The following is a 14,392-nucleotide window of genomic DNA, read 5'->3' on the forward strand; positions in this document are numbered from 1 at the left end:
TCACTCCGTAGCCCGTTATTAAGCCGTTCCCTCTCTGGGCCACGCCCCAGCCCCGTTCCTTCTTTTTCTTTGCTGTTGAAGTCTGCGCAACCCCTCCACCGCTCCCGCTCCCCCGCGCCCGCGCAATGGTACGGGCCTGCGCTGCCGGAACTGTGGAGCCGTTGCCCTGGAAACCGAGTTCGGCCTGGTCCCGTGGCCCCTGGTTTTTAACCCTGTGGGCGCCGTGCGGGAGCAGCAGCTGTCAGCAGAGCGCCTCCCCACCCGGCTTCTTTTCACCCCGTAGCCCGTTATTAAGCCGTTCCCTCTCTGGGCCACGCCCCAGCCCCGTTCCTTCTTTTTCTTTGCTGTTGAAGTCTGCGCAACCCCTTCCCACAGTTTACCCCTACAATCCCTGACCCTTACTTCACACCCCTCTCCCTTGATTATCCCTGCGAGAGCCTCCTCCTATAGCAGTGCTCAATAATCATCACCCCAACTCTCCTTTTCTTACTGTCCTTAATGCCCCTTAACACATATCATTATCACACCCCCTGCTCCCCCGGTTGGGGCTGTTTCCTACGACTCCTTTCTCTCCAGTCTTGTGTCTTAAATTGTAGAGAAACTCGGCTTTACTCATTTTAAACAATGACCCCCTCCAGTTGGTGTTCTAGAAATTTCTAGAATTATCTATACTTCCTTCTAGCATCTTCTGATGGTTTCCAGACATGCTGTGTGTGTTCCCCTCGGTACTTGATACATCAAAACTTCCCTCTACTTCTGCAGGCTGCTGCACTACCAGTACCCTCAGCCCACTTTGCTTAGAGGAGAACAGCCATCCCTAAGCCTTGTTTTAGGAGCTTTCTCCTTGTCATCAGCCTTAGACTATCAGTTGCATGGCTCAGTTATACTGATAGTCAATATATTCGTATATGCTGAATCCAGTTTACTTTTTGATTAAAATGGAATGACAGTTGAACTGGTTTAAGACAATCCAGTCGTGTCTGTTGGTTTATCAACTGTTTTATGGAAACAGGGCACAATTACATTCTAGGATGTAGCCCCTGGCTCCTAAATGTCCGTACTAAGGATAGAATTTCAGAAGTTTCATTTTAACTACCCCCAAACCAAGAATTTTTGGATCAGAGAAAATGACCCTCTGTAGTTTAATTTATGGATCCACACAGCTAGATACAACACAACCGGATTTATCAGAAAGGGAAAATGGTTTCACTGATTCTTTGAGGACCTGAACAAGATTTGGAAGGGGTTCCATGTTCAGTGTAGGAGAGTAACTTTTGCCCAAGCAACCAATATTGGACCAAATACGTACAAATTCAGTAATAGGCATAATACACCTTTTACACCCCTACCACTCCTCTTTCCTAAATCAGGAAATACAGAAGCAAAAATTCTCACCAGCTTGTTACCTCACCCACATTACACGCAGTGTGAAGCCCATAGATTTTTATAACCTTCCTGAAAAAAATAGACGGTACTGTTAGTCATCCAGTACCTCCAGATGTACGGTGGCAGTAAGTGTCACGATTCTGGGGTATGCCTGGGCTTCACTCTTCTCCTGGGGGTTATCTAGGCTTTTATTCTTATCAGTCACTTCTGCCTAAACTTTGACCTTAAATTGTGCGTGAAAGTCACTTTTTGGTTGTTCTATGCACGTAGATGTGTTTGGGTTGATGTCAAGGCCTTAACCCAAAGCACCTTAGTGTAACTTAATCCTGTTTAATACAAAACAAAGTACCCCACACATTTGGGGGGAATTGTAGACAGGGGGCCCGACCAGGCTCGGGCTAAGAAGGAGTTTAAAGGTTTTCCTTCTCTAGAAAGGCCTTTGTTCTCAAATCTGAAGAGTCATTCAGAGGCATCTGGAAGCACTTTCTCTAGAAGTTGGCTGTCTGGTCCTTGTTCTAGCAACAGTTTTTCTTGACTTGAGTTCTAGAATCTTATTAACACAGAGCCTTTTATTTAAGGCACTCAAGTATATATTAGAAGGATTTTCAGCAATAAATAGGAAAGTATAGCATCAGGAAGCATCACAGAAAAAGCATTCGTGGGGAAAAGGAACTAGGGCATAGAATGAGCCGTATGCAGAATCTGAACACCTGGTGCCTATGCCACTGGAGAAGCAACTCCCCTTTCTGGGTCTCGGTTTCCTTGTGTTTCACCAGGGTGATTTGACTAGGTAATCTTCAGGGACCGTTCCAGTAGGAACACTGTGAGGCCAAGAGCCTAGCATACCGTCTCCTTAGCCCATGGAAGTAGACATTGTTCCTAGTGCAGGCTCCAGATATTAAGAATAATTTCAAATACACTAACTTCTTGGGAGTTTTGGTTTATGCTCAGACTCAGGACCTAAAAATATATGGAGAGTATGTATAGATAGGAGATTCTGTCTGGCAAAGATGTGTACCAATGAAGACAATTCCGTGGCTTCCTCTTCATATTTTTAAAACTTGTTGAGATTTGTGTATATGATTTAACAAGTTGCAACCAGAAGATTTTTTCTGAATGAACGATAGCCTATTTAAAAGCAGAATTGATAGCCTTGTGTAGGGAAGTCTCTCCAAAGCCTTACCAAGAATTTTTTTTTTTAATTCTAGATTTTTCAGATGGAGTGTGCTTTTCACCTGGGTAGGGTGAGAGGCCCAACCCCAAGATCAGGCTGACCTAAGGATTCATACTTTCTCCTTCAGAAGGGGCACACCTGGCAGGAAAGGTCAGAAGAGCTCTGGAGCTTTCAACTCCTCATTCAAGAATATATATGTATTTCCAAAACTAGTGGCGCAGAGTCTAGTTTATGGGTTGGGTCAAAGGAGTTACAATAGGCCAGGCAAAGTGGCTCATGCCTGTAATCCCAGCACTTTGGGAGGCTGAGGTGGGCTGATCACTTGAGGTCGGGAGTTTGAGACCAGCCTAGCCAACATGGTGAACCCCAACTCTACTAAAAAAAATACAAAACTATTAGCCGGGCATGGTGACACATGCATGTAATCCCAGCTACTCAGGAGGCTGAGGCATGAGAATCCCATGAACCCAGGAGGCAGAGGTTGCAGTGAGCTGGTACTGTCCCACTGCACTCCAGCCTGGGCAACAGAGCAAGAGACCTTGTCAAAGAAAAAAAAAGTTAAAATATTTTGTGTCTATTTTCCTTGAACTCTAATGTATCTTTGGCACAGTGCCTGCTATGTAGTAGACATTTTGTCAATGTTGTTGAACTGACATGAATGAGATGGATAATATAAATAATAATCTCTTTATGTAAGGCTTCATACATCTCGAACTTCTTGGAGAGCTGGGCAGCCATTAGTAATCTGAGGTTTATAATAAAATGCTGCCTTTCCAACTTAAAGGTTTCTTGAGAATAACATTCATTCTATTGCTAAGTGTTTCTAAGTAGGAGAGCATCACTCTTGACACTTCTTGGTGACAGAATATTACAGAGAAGAGAGGGTGAGGATTTGATTCACTGATTGCAAATAAAAGATTTAAGCAGAAACAACAAACAAACAAACAAAAAACCTATTTAAAAACGGGCAAAAGATTTAAATAGACATTTCTCCAAAGAAGATACCCAAATGACCCACAGCGCGTGAAAAGATGCTCAACATCATTAGTCACAGGGAAATGCAAATGAAAGCCACAATAAGATACCACCTCATATCCATAAGGATGGCTACTATTAATAAAACAGAAAATAACAAGTGTAGGTAAGGATATGGAGAAAGTAGAATCCTGGTGCACTGTGAGTGAGAATGTAAAGTTGTGGGCGAGGCACAGTGACTCACACCTATAATTCCAGCACTTTAGGAGGCTGAAGCAGGAGGACTGCTTGAGCCCAGGAGTTCAAGATCAACCTGGGCAACATAGCAAGACCCCATCTCTATTACAAAAAATTGTGCAGCTGCTATGGAAAATGGTATGGCCATTTCTCAAAAAATTAAAAATACCATATTCTGTTTCTAGGTATGTACCTAAAAGAATTGAAAGCAGGGGCTCGAAGAGCTATTTGTGCATCCATGTTCCTAGTTAACGTTATTCATAATACCAAAAGTTAGAAGCAACCTGAATGTCCATTGACGAATGAATGGATAAACAAATTGTGGGATATACTCACAAGGGAATATTATTCAGTCTTGAAAAGGAAGGAGATTCTGACACGTACTACAACACGGATGAACCCTAAGGACATTGTGCTAAGTTAATAAGCCAGTCACAAAAGGACAAATACTGTACAATTCCACTTATACGAAGTATCTAGAGTAGTCAAAATTATAGAAACAGAAAAAAATAATCATTGCTAGGGGCTGGGGAGAGGGTTGATGCGGAATGAGGAGTTGTTTAATGAGTATAGAATTTCAGTTTTACGAGATGGAAAAGTTCTGAAAATTGGTTGCATGAGAATGTGAATATACCTAACACTACTGAGCTGTACACTTGAAAATGGGCCAGGCGAGGTGGCTTACGCCTATAATCCCAGCACTTTGGGAGGCTAAGGCAGGCAGATCACCTGAGGTCAGGAGTTCGAGACCAGCCTGACCAACGTGGAGAAACCTCATCTCTACTAAAAATACAAAAATATAAAATTAGCCGGGCGTGGTGGCGCCTGCCTGTAATCCCAACTACTCGGGAGACTGAGGCAGGAGAATCACTTAAACCCGGGAGGTGGAGGTTGCAGGGAGCCAAGATTGTGCCATTGCATTGCAACCTGGGCAATAAGAGCAAAACGTTGTCTAAAAAAAACAAAAACAAGCAAACAAAAAAAATGGTTAAGATGACAAATTTTATGTTATGTGTACTTTACAATTAAAACTTTTTAAAAGATTTTAGCAGGACAAACATTTTGAAATAAAGATAGAAAAAAAAAAGAGAAAAATAGGTGAAAAGTATTTTCCCATCAACAGATTGCCAGGAACCCCCTGAGATATTTGAGATGTTCTCCCAGATTGTTAGCTTTGCTATATCTTGTCAATGTAGGCTTAGGATCATCTTTATCTGATACCGTAAAAGTAAGGGCTTGTGATCTGGGTAGCGAGAGCCTTCCTGTGAGGGTGAATGTGTCCTGTGTTTGTCCACACTGGAAAACTCATGGAGTTCAAGGGGGTGCTGTGCTATTACTGTTCACCCCCGATGGATGGTCGTGCCCTTTTACTCTTGAAATGGGGTTGCTATTTGTAATTTGTTATCTGCAACGTTTGAGTGTTAACTGTAATAGGTGTTTTTGCAGTTTCAGACACCCAACCAAAGAATTAGAAATACAGTAATAGAATAATCTCGGATATCAGGTATTGTTTGTTCAATGTTGACAAACACCTTAGGTACTTGTTACAAAACAGGTAGATAGAACGACTCTAGAAAAATACAGTGTGTTGTAAATGTGGCCATTTCCAGGTCACTGAACACTTAGAAAGATGAGTTTTCAGTTTACTCACTCCTTCAGGCTGGGCAGGGCGGCTGTAATCCCAGCACTTTGGGAGGCCAGGGTGGGAGGATCGCTTGATCCCAAGAGTTTGAGACCAGCCTAGGCAACATAGCAAGGTCTCATCTCTACAAGAAATAAAAATAAAAAGAATTAACCAGGCATGATGGCATGCACCTGTAGTCCCAGCTAGTCAGGAGGCTGAGGCAAGCGGGAAGACCGCTGGGCCAGGAGGTCAAGGCTGCAGTGAACTGTGCTCGCACCCCTGCACTCCAGCTTGGGTGACAGAGCAAGACCATCTCTCAAGAAAAAAAATTCAGGAAAATATTAATACAAATTATATACATTGCTCTGTGCTATGAAATAAACGAAGATGTAGAAGATTATGTTTTTGCCTTTAAGAACTTGGGATCCAGCAGGTGAGCTAGAAAATACCTGTGACAGTGACAGTATTTGTTAGTGTTATAAGTGCCAGCAGAGTGATAGAAATAAAGTTCTCAGTTTGGAGGATCCATAGTGAAACCTATAATTTGAATAGGTGTTGATGGGAAGAATGTCATTACATTATAGTGGAAATTTTATTAGAGAATAGGCTGAAGTTTTATGTTGTTTAGAAAAAAATAAGAACATTAGAATAGCAACCATATATTGTCATACATTGTTACGGATATTCCATATTGAGGCATCGGTTATGTTAATCTAAAAAAATCACTTTCCCAAAGAATTCTTAGCTTTTATTTTTCCCAAGAATAAGAGATCTGGCTGGGCATGGTGGATCATTCCTGTAATCCCAGCTTTTGGGGTGGCTGAGGTGGGAGGATCACTTGAGCCTGAGAGTTCAAGATCAGCCTGGGCAACACAGGGAGACCCTATCCCTACCAAATTAAATTAAAAAAATTAGCCAGACACAGTGGTGCGCACCTATAGTCCCAGCTCTTCACAAGGCTGAGGTAGGGGGATAGTTTGAGCCCAGGAGGTCGAGGCTGCAGTGAGCCGTGATCACACCAGTGCACTCCAGCCTGGGTAACAGAGAGAGAGAGGAGAGAAAGAAAAAAGAGAAACCTTTATTTTAACTCTTATGTATTTGGAATTGAAAGTCAGTGTCTTATCTAAAGTCAGAAAATTTTAATTCATGGTCTGGACTTTGCAACTGTTTTTACAACCAAGATTGCCTCAAAAAAAAAAAAATTTTTTTTTTTGTTTTAGTCAGCTCTCTCCTCATGTGCCCCATTCTTCTCTCTAACAGTAGAACCAGACAAGCATGGAAAAAGAGAGAAGTTCAGGGTGTCCTGCCTGCGGCGCCCACGTGTGACTCTCCCGTACAGGCCCGTGCCTTCTGTTCCCATTTCCCATGAGCTGTGTTCACACCACACTTCTGTGTGTTTGAGTCCTTGCCCTCCCACTGTAGTCTGTTGCATGACCTATGGCAAAGTCACTCAATTCTTTGAGCTTCAGTTTACTCATCTATAAAACGAAAGTGATTGCCATTCACAGAGCTGTGGTGAGAATTCGTTAAGAAAACATTCACAAGAAAGGAAAGGCCTAGTGCATACCTGGCACATAGTAGGGACCTAGTAAATGCTGCTTTTGTTCTTTTCTTTTATAAAGATGCACTTAGAAAAAAAAAAAAAAAACCCTCACATATGTGCCTCCAAATTATACAGATGTACATTTGCTGACAGTTAAACATTTTTTAAACTTTATTTCCTGTTTTAAAGAAATGTACAGGTTTGAAGCTGGGCACAGTGGCTCACGCCTGTGATCCCAGCCCTTTGGGAGGCCGAGAAGCAAGTCAATCACAAGGTCAGGAATTTGAGACCAGCCTGGCCAACATGGTGAAACCTCGTCTCTGCTAAAAATACAGAAAATTAGCTGGGTATAGTGGGGGGCACCTGTAATCTCAGCTACTACTCGGAGCTACTCGGGAGGCTGAGACAGGAGAATAGCTTGAACCTGGGATGCGGAGATTGCAGTGAGCTGAGATCGCTCCACTGCACTCCAGCCTGGGCAACAGAGTGAGACTCTGTCTCAAAAAAAAAAAAAAAAAAAAAAAAGAAAAAGAAAAAGAAATGTACAGGTTCAAGGACTAGAAACATAACAAAAGTGTAGGAGCATAAGAGAATGATCTTTCAGGTAGAGCCAGCCATCTGCTTGCATCTTATCTTCTCCTCTGTAAGTCAGGAAGGGCAGCATGTTCCATTCACCCACAAAGCAATAGTCTAGAACTCCTCTTCTGCCAGACATCCATCCATCCTGTGGCCTTGGACCTATGGTTTCACTACCAACTGTTAGTCTTTCTTTCTTTTTTTGTGACAGAGTCTCACTTTGTCACCCAGGCTGGAGTGCAGTGGCTCGATCTCAGCTCACTGCTACCTCCACCTCCCGGGTTCAAGCTCTTCTCCTGCCTCAGCCTCCTGAGTAGCTGGGATTACAGGCACCTGCCACCATGCCTGGCTGATTTTTTTTTTTGAAACGGAGTCTTGCTCTGTCACCCAGGCTGGAGTGCAGTGGTGCGATCTCGGCTCACTGTAAGCTCCACCTCCCGGGTTCACGCCGTTCTCCTGCCTCAGCCTCCTGAGTAGCTGGGACTACATGCGCCTGCCACCACGCCCGGCTAATTTTTTTTTTTTTTTTTTTTTTTTTAGTAGAGAGGGGGTTTCACCGTGTTAGCCAGGATGGTCCCGATCTCCTGACCTCGTGATCCACCCACCTCGGCCTCCCAAAGTGCTGGGATTACAGGCGTGAGCCACCGCGTCTGGCCTGATTTTTATGTTATTAGTAGAGATGGGGTTTCACCATGTTGGCCAGGCTGGTCTTGAACTCCTGACCTCAGGTGACCCACCCTCCTCAGCCTCCCAAAGTGCTGGGATTATAGGCGTGAGTCATTATGCCTGGCCCAACTCTTACTCTTTCTTTTGCTTACAGTGGTGGTTCTGAAGCTTGACTAGGCATCAGAATAAACTTGAGGGCTTCTTGATGCAGGATATCTGGGGAGAGGCCTGAGAATTTGCATTTCTCACATTGCTGTCAGCATCACTTGGGAACTGGGGATCACAGAACTGAGAATCTTTTTTTTTTTTTTCCTTCTTTAAAACTTTTGTTAAATTATACTTCTTCAAAGCTATCTCTTTTTGGCAAAATAAAAAGAATATAGGAAAAAACTATAGTCCCCCCCCGCCTCCATCTTCTGTCTTTTAGGTCATAAACTCCTCTGATACAAAGGTTGAAATTTTCTCCAGTGGTATGGTGAAAAGAACTTGGGTTTTACAGTCAGATGAATTCTAGGATAAAATCTTGACTCAGTCCCTTGTTAGCTCTATGACTTTGGACAAGTTATTTAACCACTAAGAGTCTCGGTTGGCCCATCTATCAAATGGACTCGTGATTTCCAAATCTCGGGAGTTTTGTGAGGGTTGACTGGGATAATGTGTGTAACCTCCTAGTACAGTGACAGACCACAATGAAAACAGCCCGATGTTTATTGAGCATTTATTGAGTAGTAGGCCTTCTTTTAATGTCTTTACATATATGAACTTACCTAATTGTCACAACAGCCCATTTTCACAACCTATGAAGAAGGTTCATTATTATCTCCATTTTACAGATGAGAAAAGTACAGCCCGGAGAAGTGACTTGCTCAAGACCAAACAGCTGGCCGAACTGGAATTTGAATTCTGTGATCTGGATCTAGAGCCCAGAGCCAAGCCACCATGCTTTGCTGTGTTAACAATATAAGTTTAGCATTCCACCTTGCTAGGATGCAGTTACTCTATGATGCCACAGAAAGAGAGGTCCATGACACAGAAAGATAAATGCCACATGCTCTCACGCGTGTGTGGGAGCTAAAAACAACTGTGCTCATAGAAATAGAAGTCGGGGTGAGGCACTGTGGCTCACGCCTGTAATCCCAGCACTTTGGGAGGCCGAGGTGGGTGGATCACTTGAGGCCAGGAGTTCGAGACCAGCCTGGGCAACATGCGGAGACCCCCATCTCTACAAAAATACAAAAAATAGCCTGGCATTGTGGTGCGCACCAGGGATCCCAGCTACTCTGGAGGCTAAGATGGGAAGATTGCTTGAGCCCAGGAGGTCGAGGCTGCAGTGAGCTGTGATAACACCACTGCATTCCAGCCTGGGTGACAGAGGGAGACCCTGTCTGAAAGAAAGAAAGAGGCTGGGAAGTGCAGCAGGGAGGGGAGGACAGGAATAGGTTGGTTAATGGATGTAAAATTACAGCTAGACAGGAGGAATAGGTTCTAGTGTTCTTTTTTTTTTTTTTTTTTTGAGAGTCTCGCTCTGTCGCCCAGGCTGGAGTGCAGTGGCCGGATCTCAGCTCACTGCAAGCTCCGCCTCCCGGGTTTATGCCATTCTCCTGCCTCAGCCTCCTGAGTAGCTGGGACTACAGGCATCCGCCACGTCGCCCGGCTAGTTTTTTGTATTTTTTAGTAGAGACAGGGTTTCACTGTGTTAGCCAGGATGGTCTCGATCTCCCGACCTCGTGATCCGCCCGTCTCGGCCTCCCAAAGTGCTGGGATTACAGTCTTGAGCCACCGCGCCCGGCCAAGTTCTAGTGTTCTAAAGCACTGTAGGGCGAATGTAGTTAACAATGTATTTGTTCAAAAAGCTAGAAGAGAGGATTTTCAGTGTTCCCAACACAAAGAAATGGTTTTTGAGGTGATGGATATGCTGATTACCCTGACTGGATCCATTATACATAGCCTACATGGATATAAATAGCACTCTGTGCTGTATAAATGTGTACAACTTTTACACATGCCAACTGAAAACAAAAGGAAAAAAAGATGTGCAAATATGTTTCGAGATCTTTAAAGTGCCATGAAATGTATGGTATGTTTTGCTTGTTAGGAGTACTGCTGTCCCGTTAGGTGTTTGAACAACTCCTCATAAAACAAACTACCTTTGGCTTGGGACAAAAATAGAGTTAACAGTGAGTGTGATACTGACCATACTGTGGACAGGACCTGGTCACGGTGAGGTGTGGTGATCATGCAAAACACTCGAAGGCTCTGGTGGGTGTGCCAGCCAAAGTAGGTCAGAGTGTGTGTGTGGGGGGGGGGGGGGGGGAGAGAGAGAATGTGTGTGTGTGTTTGTGCCTGTGTGAGTGTGTGTTCTGCAGGGTAGATATGCTGCTATCTGTTTTTTGCCTTCAGGCCCACCGCTGACTGTGGCCCTGCATGGCCAGGAATGTGTTTGTGTGTAATTATGTCACCCTCTAGCGGTGACTTCCTTACTAGCCCTTTATCCTTGAAAAGCCCACTCTGATGTCAGTGACCTCTCTTCCCAGTGATAGCCCGGGAGTAGAACTTCAGGGAGATTTTGGCGTGGAGGGGCAGTGCCAGGAAAAGCGGGGTGTGGCCGGGCATGAAGAGAGTGACAGGACCTGGGAAGAGGGAAAGGACAACTAGGACTGATGATTCGTGTATCCCTGCAGAGCAGAAGGGGAAGCAGGTGAGGCAGAGCATCTGGAGGGGAGAAGAGAAGGCGCTCTCAAGGGAGGCTCTTGCATGTCAATTTTTGTCAAGTGCCATTTGATGTTTGTGGGGTGGAGTGATTACCGCAGCTAGAGCTCTTTCCAGAATGTCAGTTCTGAGGGCCGAAGTGGGCATGGAGAAGCAATAGTTTAAAGCAGTTTCAATTCTGTTCAATTCTGTTTTCCAAGGGAAGTAGGCACAGGTTTAGAGACCGCCTACAGCTGACTAAATTCCAAACCGTCACCACCGTGGAGTGGACCGCGGACTTGGCTGCTTCTGCCTGGCCTGGGGCTGTGTTCTCTCTGCCAGTAAAGGTCATTTTTATCAGGATCCACATAGGCTTTCGCATGTTGATAAATATTTCAGAAGACAAGAAGGAATCAAGATCAGCGTTGCCCAGAGCAGATTTGGAACTCCGAGTTAGGCCGGACCCTGCCGCCTAAGGCCTGACTGAGCCAGAGTGCGAAGGGTACTCCCTGTTTGAAGAGGTGGTGGCGCCAGGCCAGGCTTTGCTGGAAAGTCCTATCTGGATGAGCCAGATCATTTGCATTTCTTACATAATGTCAGACCCAGAGGAGCTTTAGGGATTGGCCCTGCCGCAGAGCTCACAATCAGGTCCCCTTTTCCGCCAAGAGGTTAGGGTTAAAGGTTAAAAAAAACAGCCAGAATCTCAAGGGGCAGAAAAGCAAAGGCTCGGCCGTGCCAGCATTAACTCTTCACACCCCAGAAAAGAGCGTTCGGAGATAAAACCACACCTTTATGTCACGTGATGCCACTGCCTTCCTGAATCCAGTCATTCCTAAAGAGGTCAGTAACACCAAGCACTGGCCTTCCCCCTTGTGTGCAGGAAATTAAAGAGGCATGAAAACCCAGTCCACGTTTTCTCTAAAGTTGGAACAGCTTGCCTGGGGCTTCAGACTGAGCTTCAGTCTCAAGCTTCAGTGAGATTCTTTGTTGTTTATTTTTTATTTTTAAACGTACTATTTGGCCAGGCGCGGTGGCTCATGCCTGTAATCCCAGCACTTTGGGAGGCCAAGGCAGGCAGATCACTTGAGGTCAGGAGTTTGAGACCAGCCTGGCCAACACGGTGAAACCCCATCTCTACTAAAAATATAAAAATTAGCCAGTGTGATGGTGTACGCCTGTAATCCCACCTGCTCAGGAGGCTGAAGCAGGAGAATCACATGAACCTGGGAGGCGAAGTTTGCAGTCAGCTCAGATCGAGCCACTGCACTCCAGCCTGGGCGACAGAGCAAGACTCCATCTCAAAATAAATTAACTAACTAACTAACTAACTAACTTTACTATTGAAGACCAAAGAGTTCAAGTAACTAACATAAGAAATCAGTGGCTACCGTTGTAACAATCAAGAATTCCTTAATGGACCAGGCTCATGCCTGTAATCCCAACACTTTGGGAGGCTGAGGCGGGTGGATCACCAGGTCAGGAGTTCGGGATCAGCCTGGCCAACATGGTGAAACCCCGTCTCTACTACAAAAATTAGCTGGGTGTGGTGGAGCACACCTGTAATCCTAGCTATTCAGGAGGCTGAGGCAGAATTGCTTGAACTGGGGAGGCGGAGGTTGCAGTGAGCTGAGATCACACAACTGCACTCCAGCCTGGGTGACAGCGAGACTCTGTCTCAGAAAAAAAAAAAAAAAGGATTCTTTAATTTAACTGTTTCAGGGAACCTAAATGAGAGTTGTCACATACTAGCAAATCTTAGTAACCAGACGACACTCAAAGCAGGGTGTAGATATTTAACAAAAGCACTGTGTAGACATTTAATGACAATAGTTGCTTTTTGTTTGCTTGCTTTTGGTTTGTTTGTTTACAAATGAAAAAAAGGCATAGAATGAGAGGTCACTTTCTCAGGTTGCGGGAACAATTCAGGTTGAGTGCATCTCTCCTCCACCTGCCTAGCATCTTGGAGTCTCCTCACCCAGGCACACACTTAGGATTGCAGTCATCTGTTATTGTTGCCTTTATTTATTTATTTTGAGATGGAGTCTCGCTCTTGTCACCCAGGCTGGCGTGTAGTGACGCGATGTCGGCTCACTGCAACCTCCATCTCTCGGGTTCAATGGATTCTCCTGCCTCAGCCTCCCGAATAGCTGGGACTACAGGCATGTGCCACCATGCTTAGCTAATTTTTTTTGTATTTTTAGTAGAGACGGGGTTTCACCGTGTTGACCAGGCTAGTCTTGAACTCCTGACTTCAGGTGATCCACCAGTCTCGGCCTCCCAAAGTGCTGGGATTACAGGTACGAGCCACTGCACCTGGCCTATTGTTGCCTTTTTACTTGATATTTCAATAAATTTGTGAACAATTGGAATGGTAAGAAATTTGCTACAGTACATAAAGGTTTGATCATTTATTTATTTATTTATTTATTTTGAGATGGAGTCTCACTCTGTCGCCAGGCTGGAGTGCAGTGGCACGATCTCGGCTCACTGCAAGCTCCGCCTCCTGGGTTTACGCCATCTCCTGCCTCAGCCTCCCGAGTAGCTGGGACTACAGGTGCCCACCACCACGCCCAGCTAATTCTTTATATTTTTAGTAGAAACGGGGTTTCACTGTATTAGCCAGGATGGTCTCAATCTCCTGACGTCATGATCTGCCCGCCTCGGCCTCCCAAAGTGCTGGGGTTTACAGGCGTGAGCCACCGCCCCCGGTGATCACTGAGACTGCTATGTGATTAGGACTGCTCATTGATATCCTGCAATAAGGGAGGAAAAGGAGAAATTTCAAATGGAGTGATTATGGATGTCCGCGGGTATGTCAGTAGCAGCTAAAGTGCTGTGGGAAAATGGAAAACACAATCTTTGGGATCCCTCTTTCAGCCACTTTCCTGCTTTTATATCTATAAACTTTAAAAAGTAGGGCAATCTTTAAATAATCGTATACTAAGAAATTGTCACCACTGGCAGAGCTAAAATTGAGTCAGCTTGCCTTGTGATTTCATCAGAAACTTAGTCTGTAAAGCTTCACTACAGGAAATGCCCAGGAGCTGCTAATAAAGTTTAATACACATTTGCTTCCTTAACGCTATGTTAGCATCCTGACCATCACAACTTTATTTGTAAACATATTGCTTATTAAAAACACCCTGTAAGATGTCACAAACTGATAGAAAGTTGAGGCTACTACATAAATTAATATGCTAACTAGTATTTTTCAGTGTTATATAGTATAAGATAGTAAGTGCTTAAGATATGAGCATTTTGAAATTCTCGGCCAGCATAATCCCATGGTTAACATTGAGTTATTCATGGCTCTGGGAGAGAGCAGGTGGTTCACTTCCAACTAGGGGTTGTGTTCCAAACTAAGGGTTTTTGTTTGTTTTGTTTTTTTCTTTTAAAGAAAATCAAGTTTATTTTTTATTTTTATTTTTTTTGAGGCGGAGTCTCGCTCTGTCGACCGGACTGGAGTGCAGTGGCCTGATCTCAGCTCACTGCAAGCTCCGCCTTCCGGGTTTATGCCATTCTC

General features: G+C 44.5%; 1 protein-coding gene across 1 annotated transcript in view; it reads left to right on the top strand.

The window, feature by feature from the left end:
• WNT5B (wingless-type MMTV integration site family, member 5B) overlaps nucleotides 1-14,392 on the top strand; it is a 77,436-nt gene that overhangs the window by 21,443 nt on the left and 41,601 nt on the right. The gene's annotated exons all lie outside the window — the stretch shown is intronic.

The sequence above is a fragment of the Colobus angolensis genome, unplaced genomic scaffold (assembly GCF_000951035.1).
Source record: "Colobus angolensis palliatus isolate OR3802 unplaced genomic scaffold, Cang.pa_1.0 Scaffold89, whole genome shotgun sequence".
Taxonomy (NCBI): domain Eukaryota; kingdom Metazoa; phylum Chordata; class Mammalia; order Primates; family Cercopithecidae; genus Colobus; species Colobus angolensis.